Raw genomic sequence first — 13,349 nt, 5'->3', positions numbered from 1 at the left:
TTAATATTCCTCTCATTTGGGCACACGACTTAGAGAGCTTCCCACATCTTATTTTTGACATTTTGTGGCATTTGTTGGTACGAAGAATATGACAACTCATTGGTTGATTGTCAAGGTGTTATGACAATTGTCACAAAGATCACATTTTCAATTACATCTTCTTGGGCATTGGATTTGGGCACCCAAATTGGCTTTAGAAGTTTCAATATTCATTTGCATTTTCTAACACAACTTATCCTTGTTCATAAGTTGTTGTCAAAATAGTAGAGAAGGAGATTGTTGGATGGGGTGTTCAAGGTTTCCATGTGATCAAAGAACATGAGTTTGAGGATTATCATTACGAATTTGTAGACAAACATTATTTTTCAACTCGAGAAGTTATTAGCAAAATTAGGTTAATCTACTCTAGTTCCAGTTGTGCTATATTTGGTGACATTATTGTCATATCAATTTATTCCAAAGGAGGTTTATAAAATCCGATTTTAAATATATATTACAAGGGAGATTAAAGTGGTATTATAGCTATGATCTCGCCATCTTGGGGCTTTATTAATTTTATGCAACTTAGTGAGAGAGAAAAGAGGTATTTGCAACGTTGGAGGTTGGTAACGAGACATGGATGGAGAGGAAGAGAGGTGGAGAGTGAGGGAGAAACCTAGGGAGGGAAGAGAGAGTGTGGTAAGGAGAGGTGATGACCTAGATAATGAGAGAGTGGGAAGGAGAGAGAAAGAGAGGGATAGAGAATAATACCCTATGTACCCTATACCCTATAACATACACCTATAGCCTATGCATAGATGTGGAGAGAAAGGGGTGATATACCTAAAGGGGGAGAGAGAGAGAGGTGGGTAATGAGACATGGATGGAGAAGTAGAGAGGTGGAGAGGAAAAGAGAAATCAAGAGAGGGGGGAGAGAGAGGGTGCGAGGGAGAGGTGACGACCTAGACAATGGAGAGAGAGAAAAAGAGAGAAGGGAGGGAGAGAGACATGGGGGTAAGTAGGGAGGAGGAGATAAAGAGGGAGAGAGGGAGAAAGGGAGGGAGAAACCTAGAGAAGGGAGAGAGGTGTGAGAAAGAAGAGAGAGGAAGATGGAGAGATAGAGGGAGGTATGAATATAGGTAATACCCTCAACTCTATGTACCCTACACCCTATACAATCAATCTTGTACCCTTAACACTAAACATTGTCCTACACCCTATTACCTAAACCCTATACAAGGGAGGGATAGGTGATTACTTAGCGAGAGAGCTAAGGAGGGAGATATAGAGTGATAGAGGGACCTAGAGAGGGGAGAGGTAGAGAAGTGAGGGGGAGAGTGAAGAAAATGGGAGAGATAAGCTCATAAAGAGAGAAAGAGGGGTAAGGAAGCAAAGAAAGATGTGGAGAGGGTGGGAAAGAACTAGAGAGGGGAGAGATATCAATTTGAAAGACCTAGAGACTAGGGAGAGAGGGGTGAGAGACTTAGGGGAGGGAGATAGAGGGGGAAAGAGAGGTGGGTAACGAGACAAGCAGAGAGAGGTATAGAGGGAGAGACCTAGAGATGGGGTGAGAGAGAGGGTGGGCATGGGGGCTTCAATGGCTAGGCAATATTATATCACGTGCATTCATATTGGGGGGTTTAATATCCCAAAAATGAGAGTACAATATGTGGGGTTTGAAATTTGGGTTATGAAAAAATACAATATTTGGCGAAAATAGGGGGGCTTTTAATTTAGGCTATGTATTGAAAGGGGGTGACAAAAAAAGACTTTAGAGCAATATTTTTTGAAAATAGGGGGATTCTTTAGTATGCCATGAACACACGTGCTATAACTCAGGTTCACAATGTGATGCCCCCGTGAGGGTGGGAAAGAACTAGAGAGGGGAGATATATAAAATTGAATGATCTAGAGACTAGGGAGAGGGGTGAGAGACCTAGGGAAGAGATAGAGGGGGAGAGAGAGGTGGGTAATGAGACAAGGAGAGAGAGGTATAGAGGGAGAGACCTAGAGATGGGGAGAGAGAGATGGTTAGAGGGAGAGGTAGTGATACCATGTAAATTTGAAAAAATACCATGATGACATCAAACTCTCTCTTAGCTATCTAACCATACATTTTTTTTCATGTTTTGATTATGTTAAGGTTTCACTTCTTTTATTAGTGTGTCTATTTTTTGGTCAAAAACCAACATGTGGTATTTTGGGTATAGTTTTCTACTCATTCATCAAAATTTGAGGGAAATTACCTTTTTAGAAACTAGACTCCATTTTAGATGTATTAAAAAATTGATTTTTCAATTAGTTTTCAAAAAATTTATGGGAGCACACTCAAATATCTATTGTTCAGGACTAAAAAATCATATATTCATTTGAAAATTAATCGAAAAATCCAGCATAAACTAAATGGTGTTAGCTAATTTCTCACTAGAGTGATTTTTAAAATTCTATAAAACATTTAACATTTTAAGGGGGGCACAATAGATGCTATGTTATGTTTTTTAATAAAAACATGACCACTTTGTGTGACCCCCCTTTTTGAAACCCTTAATCTCTACCATTTAAAAAAAATTAGTAGGTTAGAAAGTAGATTTAGAGCACTACAACTCTTGTTCTCGTTGCATCTTAAAAATTTGAGTGTAAGCTATCTTCAATTTCTCATCGAAAAGTCATACTTTGTCGATTTTAGAAAAAAAGTGGCATCTTAAGATTGGACGATTCCAAAATACTAGGTTACACTTTTTGGTACATTTTGATTTTTGTTGAAATCATACATTTTTTAGAAAATATAATGATTTAAGGTTTAAGAGATCCCATTTGAAGTAATTGATTGAGGAGAGTTAAAGATCAAAGGCACTTAGATCAAAATTTCTTGGATAGACCTTCTCTACTTCTAAATCATACCTGCAATGGAGTCTCTTTCGCACCTATCAAAATGTTGATAAAAAACCACTTTTATATTAGCTTTTGGGGGGTCAAATGGATTCATTTAGAATTTTCGTTTTTTAAGTATTTAGTCCTTATTATAAGCTTTCCAAATAGTATAGTTTTTAATATATTTAATCTCATTAATATATTTATGTTTTATTTCTTATGAATGTAGGTTTTTCATTGAACATTAAGGATTGTGTTTTGAACACGTGGAAAATTTCAAAAATAGAGAAAACAAATTGTAATTTTTTTCCCCCTAGGTATTGATATCTTCATTTCAATACGAAAGAAATAAGTTAATTCAAATGCAAACAAAAAAAGTTATGCATTACAAAATACACCTCTCTTCAAATTACAATTACTCTGTCTTAAAAAATTAACTAAAAAATATATATGTAACAAAAAATTATGAAAAATATCCATTCACTAGATATTGGTTTGACAATTCTATATTTTTAAAATTAGAATTTCCTTCTTGCTATAAAAATGTTATGCATTACCAAATAAATGTCACTTCTAAAAAATGATTTTTTTTTGGCAAGGTGGCAATGCCACTTGATATATTTTATTAATAATATATAATTTTTACAATATATTTAAAAACTGGTTCCTCCCAGAGAAAAGAACCAGCAAGAAAAACTCCAGTCATTGCTCATCAACATGATTATAGAAGAGAAGTAGTGAACAATCCTCTAGCCGGAGCTAGTTACAAAATAGAGATCAACAAAGGAGCATGCAGGCTTATTTACAAATAGAAGCATGCAAGCTCTTTTTACAGAATAGTAGCATGCAAGCTTATTTACAAAATAAGTTCCTGGGATATCTTGAAGGCCCTGCAACAAAGAACTCCTACAACCAAAATTGACATGCCCTTGCACCAAAAAACACCTGCAACCAAAATATATATATACTACAAAACATAAAGAATTTACAAGAAACACAAGGGTCCAAAACATGATTGACACCAATGACATGAGATCTGCGGTCCACCATTATAGACAAATGCCAAAGGAGAAGAGGTGAATGCGGAAATGCTAGAGAGAAATGAAGCCCAAAATTTTTATGCCGTAAATGAAAAGAAAGAGGAGATATATCATAAAAAATCTGACAAATCAAAAGAAGCGGTGTATAGAGATAATCATGAAAACAACGCCGCACCAAACTTTAAATGGCATATGAAGGACAAATTCCCAATGTGAAAATAAATATCTCTAGATTTGGCACCAGAAGAGGGTACCAAACACACGAACAACATCAATAACAATTCCAACTCATCATTAATGAATGCCAATGATGATCGAGTAAAGCAAAGTACCTCAAATCAAAACCAAATGGAATTATGAAAATAAATACCTCACGAAGAGAAGAGAATATCAACTCGTATAAACGAGCAATCATATAATAAGAAAGATTAAATACTCGACTCTCTACAGGCTATACTTAATAGGTTTGGGAAGCTCATCAAATCACACCCCAATCTAGAGGAATCAATAACAGTTTTGTCACAACCCATATTAGTGAGGCAATCAGCGAATGCATTACCTTCACGATAAACATGTGAGATGATGAGGTGCTCAAACGTATCAAGAAGAGTCCATATTTGTTCAAGAATATACTAGAAATGCCAATTATCAGCTTTTCTTGCCTTGCAAGCATTAATGACAATAGCCGAATCACCTTCAATATGAAGGTATTTGAAATTCAAATCCTTAGCCATAACAAGACCTTCTAAAAGAGCACAAGCCTCAACCATATTATTTGTGCCAAAAGAAATTGACATAGCTTTTAATGCTAATAAAAAACCCAAATGATCACGAAAAACTATCCCTATTCCTGAATCACCAGGATTTCCACGGGAGGATCCATCAAAATTCAATTTACAAAAAGGGGCATTAGGAGGATGCCATTTTATGGAATTTATGTCTACAGGTGTTTTCCGAATCCTTGGAAAGGCGGGTGATACAGGAATAATGATACTTTTCCAAAAAGAGATCAAAAAATTGTCCCAGGAAGAGAACTTTGAATTCATATTAAAATATTTTTGAACATGAGCATTAACTTGCTCAATAATACTTCTTTCCAAAATCCCAAGAACAACCGATAAATCCGATAAGTCACATCTAAAAATGCACTTGTTTCTTTCCCACCAAATGGCCCATATGACTGAAGAGGGAATTATAAACCACAAACAAGCAAATAGAGAAGATGAATACAAAACTGGCCAAGACTGAAACATGTCCCATAAAGATAAAGGTAAAGGGAATGAAAGAGATAACTTTTGGAGGACAAAATGCCAACAACTACTCGCAAACTCACAATAAAGAAAAAGATGATTGACATCTTCAAGAGTTTTACCACATAAGACACAAGAAAAGGATGCTGCAATATTAAATTTGACTAAACAGTCACTAGTCAAAATTCTATTTTGTAGCACGAGCTAGGAAAAACCACCAGCTTTAGGTAATACTGAATTATTCCAACAGAACAAAAAGGCATGATGAGGAGCATTTTGATTGGCCATTTGTTGAATAGCAAAATATCCTTTTTTAACAGAGTAGTTTCCTGATTTAGAAGGGCACCAAATAAGTTGATCTTTGATGTTAGAAAGGAAAGCCACTCAGTCTTGCAAAGAAGATTTAAAATTTTGAATTTCCTGCAAGGACAATAGAAGAGTAGAGGGATCCTTCCATGAGACCTTGTGAGAAAATATATCAACACTATCTACATAATCAACCAATCTAACTCCCCATGATTGAGAAAGAACAACTGAAACAGAAGCAAGAGAATCATGTTGCGAAAGAGGGGGAAAGCCATTTCAGGAGTCTTTCCAAAAAAGAATATCCTCCCCCGAATGGACCTGCCAGGAGAGAAAATTAGAGACCACTTCCCAACATGAGATCATAAAGTTCCAAATAGCAAACCCTTGTGGAGGATTAGAAATTGTGAAGATCCTAGCAGGATTCTGGGAATCCAAATACTTAGCCTGCATAATTTGGCACCACAAAGATTGGGGCTTAGTACACATAGACCAAACTAGTTTGCCCCCAAAAGCCCTATTTCTTTTAGATAAGTCCTGAATCCCAACACCACCAACTTGCTTGGAAAGAGACATCTTGGTCAAAGAGATCAGTGGAATCTTTTTATCTTCTGTCATGTTATTTTTCCAAAGAAAAGATCGAATAATCTTTTCAATTTGGGAGATGACTGATCTGGGAGCTTGAAGAACTAAGATATAGTAATTAGGAATGGCAGATAGGACCGTTTTAATGAGAAGTATCCTACCTGAAAGAGACAACCACCTAGCCTTCCAAGTAGAAATATGAGATTTAAGTCTCTCAATAACCGAATTCCAAAAATAAGACTTAGCAGATCCCATAAAGAAAGGAATCCCCAAATAGGTAGAAGGAAGAGAGTCTACTGGGAAACCTAAGATATTCACAAGTCTATCAGCCACCAACTAAGGAGTATTAAAAATGAAGATCTTGGATTTATGGGGGCTAATCTGTTGGCCAGATTTTAAGAGTATAAGTATCCAGAATAAATTTAATATGAGTAGCCTCTTCAATAGAAGAAGACCCAAATAAAAGTGTATCATCGGCAAAAAGGTTATGAGTGACTGAAATATCAGAGTTAGGAATTAACACCCCTTACCAAAAGCCCAGATCCCTTTGCTTAATAACCAATCGAATAAAAGCTTCTGCCATAATGATAAATAAGAAAAGAGATAAAGGATCTCCTTGTCTAACACCCTGGGTTGAAGAAAAGTATCCAGAGGGAGCTCCATTAATGATGACAAAAAATGAAGCAGTAGAAATGCAACTCTTGATCCATTTACACCAACTTTCAGAGAAACCAAATTTTCTCAAAACTTTGAGCAAAAAAGCCCAACAAACTTTATCATAAGCCTTCATCATATCAAGTTTGACCACAAAAGTTGGGATATTGGACGAATTATGGAATGTAAAGTTTCATGAGCAACAATTGCTCCCTCATGAGTTTCCCGACCCAGAACAAAACCTCCTTGTTGAGGAGAGATGATACGAGGAAGGAGAATTTTAAGTCTTAAATAAATAGCCTTGGTGAAGATTTTGTAAATAGAGTTGCACAAAGAAATGGGTCTAAATTCAACAAAAGTTTGGGGATTCTTAGATTTCGGGATAAGGGCAATATAAGTGATGTTAAATTTTTTAAGGATATGCCCACCCCTCCTAGACTCTTCAAAAGCCATTAATAAGTCAAAACCAATAAAATCCCAACATTTCTAAAAGAACAAGATAGTAAACCCATCAGGACCCGGAGCTTTGTCAAGGGCAATGGAAAAAACAACAGAATGAAGCTCATCTAAAGAAAAAGGCCTAATAAGAAAGTCATTATACTTATGAGAAACAAGGGAGGGGATAGAATCTAAAAGCAAATCCACATGATGATCCATAGAGGAAGAAGAAAAAGAAGGAGATAACAATTTCTTAAAAAAAGACACCCTCTCCTCTCTAATTTGTTGATCTGAATTAAGGACATAACCAGGCTTAGAATCCTTAATACTAAAAATTGTAGAAGCAACTTGTTTAAGCTTGGCTGCAGCTTGAAAGAAGGCATTATTCCTGTCATCTTCTTTAAGCCAAACCTCACGAGACTTTTGCTGCTGATAGATTTCAACCCGGGAGCAAAGGATCTCCCAGTAAGCTTGCAATTTCTTTTGAGCATCATTAGTGGAGGAATTAGTGCCATGTCTAATCATCTCCTCATTAACAATCTTCAAATCATTGGCAACTGCCTCTTTATTCCAAGCTATAATTTGAGATTTCACAAATTTCAGTTTGGAATAAAATTGAAACATCTTAGTACCTTTGCAAAATGGAGCACTTATCCACCATTGCTTTAATAAAGAAAGAAAATGAGGATGAGTGGACCACATTTTATCAAACTTAAAAGAAGGTCTAACAGAGGGAACATGATCCAATTTATCAAAATTGAGCAAAATTGGGAAATGGTCAGAATCTGAGGAGGTAAGAATCTCAGAAGAAAAGAAAAAGTTGCTCAAACGTAGGTTTAGGGAAATAAGAAATCTGTCAAGGCGAGAGGCAATTTGGCATTTAGATCTCATATAAGTCCAAGTGAAAGAACCATTAGAAGGGAAAATATCGAATAACGCAATGTCTTGTACAAAGAAAGAAAAGTTATCAATAACCTTATGAGCTGTAGGATTACCCCCTCTTTTTTCATCCAAGGAAAGGAGAGCATTAAAATCACCCCCAAGCACAATAAAAAAATCATCATATCGTAAAAACAATTCAGATAAGGAATCCCATAAGTCGGTTTTATCTGAAGGAGAAGTCGGACCATAAATAATAAACAGAACAAAAGAGACTTCAAACCGGTCAACCTTTAACAACTGCCAATGAGAAGCAAAAGATAACATCTCAACTTTGACTGATTTAGGATTCCATAAAGTTATAAGACCACTAGAAGCACCCAAAGAAGGAACATGAACAACTCTTACCATTTGGAAATTATGTTATCAAAAGAATCCTGAGAAATTTTAGACTCTTGCAATAAGATGATATCCACTTTTAAAGAATCAAGAAATTTCTTGATCCTTCCCCTTTTGTCAGGGGCATTTAAGCCCCTGACATTCCACGATAAAATCCTCATTTATCACAAGGAGAGCAACATGCCCTCCTTGTTTTGACTTGTGAACAAAATTTCTCTACAATAGTGGATTGAATACTAGCCGCAATCTCCTCTTTGATTTTAGCCAAAATTTTCCGACTTCTCTTCTTAGGAATTTTAACAATAGGGGGGGAAACAGAAGGAGATTGCTCCAAGGCTAACTTCTGAGATAAATCAAATTCATACACATTAGAAACAGTTGAAGAAGGATTATCAATAAGATCCGCATCCACACCTTCAACTGAATTTGGCTGAGAAGAGGAAACATGACAACCATCATGGACAGGCCCCGAAGAGGCAGATGCAGAAGAAAAAGAAAAAGAAAATTCGGGAAATTCCTTTGCAACAATCTCATCAAATAGATCAGAAGAAACTGAAAATAAAATATCTAAAGCAATAAGCTAAATCTTCTCTTAAAAAACGGAAAGAGAAGAAGGAGACCTTGGAATGGGCAAAAAAGAATCACTATCAAAAATCAAACTATGAACAATTTTGGTATCATCGGCCAGACCCACAAAAGAAGAACAAGGAGAATAATTAACAGAGCAATGATTTGTGCAACCATTCGAAGGTAACAACAATTTTGGAAACGGAACTGAAGGACAAGAAATTTGAAAAAAACTCGCAGAGGAGAACAAAAAAGGTTCCAAAGGAAATTCAAAAGACCAATAATCCTTGAAAGGACTAGGAAGAAACTTAACCAAGTTTGAAGAAACAAAACAAAACCGATGAATGGCAGACAGAACAAAGAAGAACATGACCAGAGAGCAGAGAAAAGTAAAATCCATCAGAGGCACATCACATATTGTGTATCCAGAAAAAGGAATGAGAGATGTAACAGAAAGAGGTAAATGAGCAGAATCCTTAACATTATGATCCTTCAAAGACCGACGATCGTTACTTTTAAAAAAGGAACATTGGCGAAAATCAGATGAAAAATCTGAACAAACTCTTAAAGGTGCATCAGAATCACCACAATATTGAGAGGTGAAATGGCCAAGTAACAGAGAACAATAATGAATAGTGATAGAATCTTGAATTATCACAGGCTGAATCCACGCACCATGTTTGGAGCAAATAGTAATCTCAGAGGGAATGGATTTAGAAAGTTTTAATAACAAACAAACCCTAACCGGAAGATGAGGCCGATCGAAAGGAACTAAATCATGCTTAATAAAGATGCCCAATTTGTTTGCTAGGATTTCAACCATATACACATCACGATACTCCAAAGGAAGACCTGGGAAAGTTACCCAGAAGGGCATAAACTATGGCTTTGCCGATTGAATATCAAAATGAGGAGTCCAAGCATAGGTAAAAATTCCTATCCCAAAACAAAACCACCCTTTAAATCTATGCACACAATCCCTATACTCTTCAAAATTGAAAATCACAATGAAATATAGAGAATCTTTATCAAACAGAAATAAATCCTTCATACCATCCCAATTAGACTTTGCCCATGTTAACAATTTACCAAAAGAAACCGGAGAAAGAAGCTTACCAATGAGGCCAGTAGAATGCAATAACTTCACAGAGTCTTGAATCATGTAATCGGGGAATATAACCTTATACTGCATAGAAGAATGCGGATTACCCCTTATCAAATTGGAAAATGCAGAGGGAGAGTTATGGGGAAGTGGATTTGGATGGAAGGGAGCTCGTTTAGCAACATGAATGTCATTCAGGGAAGAAAGGAAGTGAGGGTTAGAAACCAAAGTGTTATTTGGCCAGGTGACATAAGATGGGAGGGAAGGATTACAATCCTGGGAGGGAGATCCAAAAGAAGCTAATGGGGAAAAACCATCAGAATGCGGGGAGCCATCATAAATGTCGAATGGCGGTTGAGGCAAAACATATCTATGCTTCCTAGGTTTTTAAGAACCAAAAAAGGAATGAAAATGCTTAAAAGGAGTCTTTGGGTGATCAACAGGAGGAGGACCCAATGCCTTGGGAACAAAAGATTTATAATAAGAATGCGAAGGTTTTGGAACAAAATTACCTGTAAATTTGCGAAAATATGATGAAGCCAACAGGAATTTGTCATAAGCCAAGTCACGCCAGCGACCATCCTTGACAACCCATTGAGGAGAATGATTAGGAGTTTGTAACTGAGCCAAATCATGGTCGTCAAATGGCACATCTGCCCATCGCATTTGCCTGTCCGCCATTCCTAGGGGTTTCTTCGAATATCCTTGGATGCCATCACCGTCCGCTATCCTCTCTGTGTCCTTGTGATCTGTATTGGTTGCCTAGTTTCCGTTGCTTAAATAATCCATGGCCACCGCTGCATTTAGGGTTCGTCGTCTTATATTGAATGATCTAATCCCTACCACCAACAATCCTACTACAGTGCTGCTGCGAAAGAGTCAAAGTGGCCGCCTCTATCTCATTTTGCAATTTTCCATGATGCTTAATTCACCAGCCTCTGCCCTCTTTGAATGGCAACCGCAGCGTCGAACCCCAAGTTTTGAAACCCTCGCTTCGCTTACCAAAATTGCATCCCTGTTTTGTAAAACTCCATGGCATTTAATTCACCAGCCTCTCTAGAATTGTTGTTATGTTGAATAGGTGCACATACGATTGTAATCAGTCACTACAATCTATTCAACAATAGATTGTATAATTTTACGGGCAAAGGAGACATGGACCGTTCCTTGGATGCTAACTACGCTCATTTTTTAAAGAGTAAATTCACCAGCCTTGTAGATAATACAACCATAGTAGAAATGGATCCAAACAGCTCCAACGCTTTTGATAACGACTACTTCAACAATATGCATGTGAAAGTCCATCAAGTGAACCTGACATTGGGATAAAACCCAATGAATCCAACAACAACACTCCTAGCTCTCTGATCTTACTTACGCAATTCGTAAACTAACCTTACTTCTAGCTCTCAGATCTGCTGAAATAAACCAAACACTTGAAAAGTTGATTGCTGTAAATATTGAGTTATTAAAAGTTACATGCCAATATGGACGATTAATTTCTAAATATTTTTCTAAAAAATATTTAGAATCTATATTAAAAATCTCACAAATTAGTAGTTTACTTCATTTTTAAATTCTTGATGGTTTAGCTGCTATAGGTTTTAGAAAGTAAAAATCTGATGCAAAATGCTAATTTCAATGTCAAGTTTGACCAAAAAGTGTAATTTAGTATTATGGGATCAGCCGACTCCCTTTGTTCATCTTGGTGCACTTAACCATTAATGAAATAAAACTATTATACTCAACTTTGCATGGCCTTGCATGATTATCATGTTGGCATTTTGATGATGTTTTGATTGTCATTGATGGACACAAACTTTCTTAATGTATGAGTTATTCTCAATCGATAATTGTTCCAACCGGTATTGAATGTATAGTCTTTAGACTATCGGTGTTTTGCAGAAAATGGTTTACCGATCACAGATTGTATGAAGACTGGAAGCGGTATGAAGACCCCAAGTGGTACAAGGATCCCAAGTGGTTCAAGGATGTCAAACGATACGAAGGACCCAAGCGGTAGTTAAGTTTTGATCGGAACATTATGATCTTCCAGTCTTCATTTTTGACAACCGGTAATCGGTATATTGTATTAACCGGTATTTATCTGTGATGAGTTACCAACCAGTATTACTGTAATGTGTGATGAGTTATCATCCACCGACACTTTGGCGGTGTGTTTGTGTCATGTTACCAAATGTGTCTAGATGCACTGTACCTAGGAACTTGTAGTCTAATCCTATTGGACCGACATAAAATTAGATTCCTTTATAAGGACATCATGTCTAGGTTTTGCATATGAGGGTTTTGCATGTGTGAGATATAGAATAGAAAAAGTTATGTGCGATCATTGAAGAGAAGATTAGGTTTGTGTGAAGAGATAGAGTGTGGAGATATTGAAGACTGAAGTAATGCTGAAATGCATTAACAAGGAGCTGTCAAGGATCTAATTAAGCATACCGTGCTAGCATCTAGATCATTCATTTGTTGATTACTCACATCTTCGAAAAGTCTAAAGCCCTTAACCAGGTAGGCTCAACAAAGCCTTTGTAAATCCTCTAACAAGGTGGTTCACAACTGTGGATCTTAAATCCTCTAACAGCTAGTCTTTAACAGGACTTATCTCGTAACAGAGATCTAGATTCCTAACAGGATCTGTTCTGGTGAAGAACGTTGTATGACCTTAACTGATCTGACCTTAATCAGTCTGGTTACTATTCTGCAGATAGTTACTTGTGAGTTTCTGCTCACCGTGGTTTTTCCCATTTGGGTTTCCACGTCAAATATCTTGTGTTATGGTGATTGTGCTCTTGTGGGTGAAGCTTTGTTTGCTATTTGGTTTGCATTTATCTTAACCTGTTTATTAGTGAATCTGCTGCACCAATTATCTGCTAAACTCTTTAAGAGTTTGCTTAGAGTAATTTTTGGCATACTAATTCACCCCCCTCTTAGTATTCACCAATTGGTATCAGAGCCAACCTTTCTTTAAGTTTAACCACTTGGAAGGAGATATGGGGGAATACAGTGTGAGGGAACTTACTCATTGTCTCACTCAGACTGAGAGAGCCTATGATGAACTCAAAGTCAAGTATAAAGCCTCTTTAGCCAAGAGAAGAGAGCATGCTGAGAAACTGATGGAACTTACTGAAAATAGCTCTTCTGATGAAGCCGACATGGATGCCCTAGTTGAAGAAGTTGAAAAACTGAATGAATCTAAAGTCAATCTGAGAAGGGAGTTGGAAGGACTGACTATCAGAATGAGTCAGGAGCTTGAAAACAGAA

The sequence above is a fragment of the Cryptomeria japonica genome, chromosome 5 (assembly GCF_030272615.1).
Source record: "Cryptomeria japonica chromosome 5, Sugi_1.0, whole genome shotgun sequence".
NCBI lineage: Eukaryota > Viridiplantae > Streptophyta > Pinopsida > Cupressales > Cupressaceae > Cryptomeria > Cryptomeria japonica.
This window is presented reverse-complemented; position numbering follows the sequence as displayed.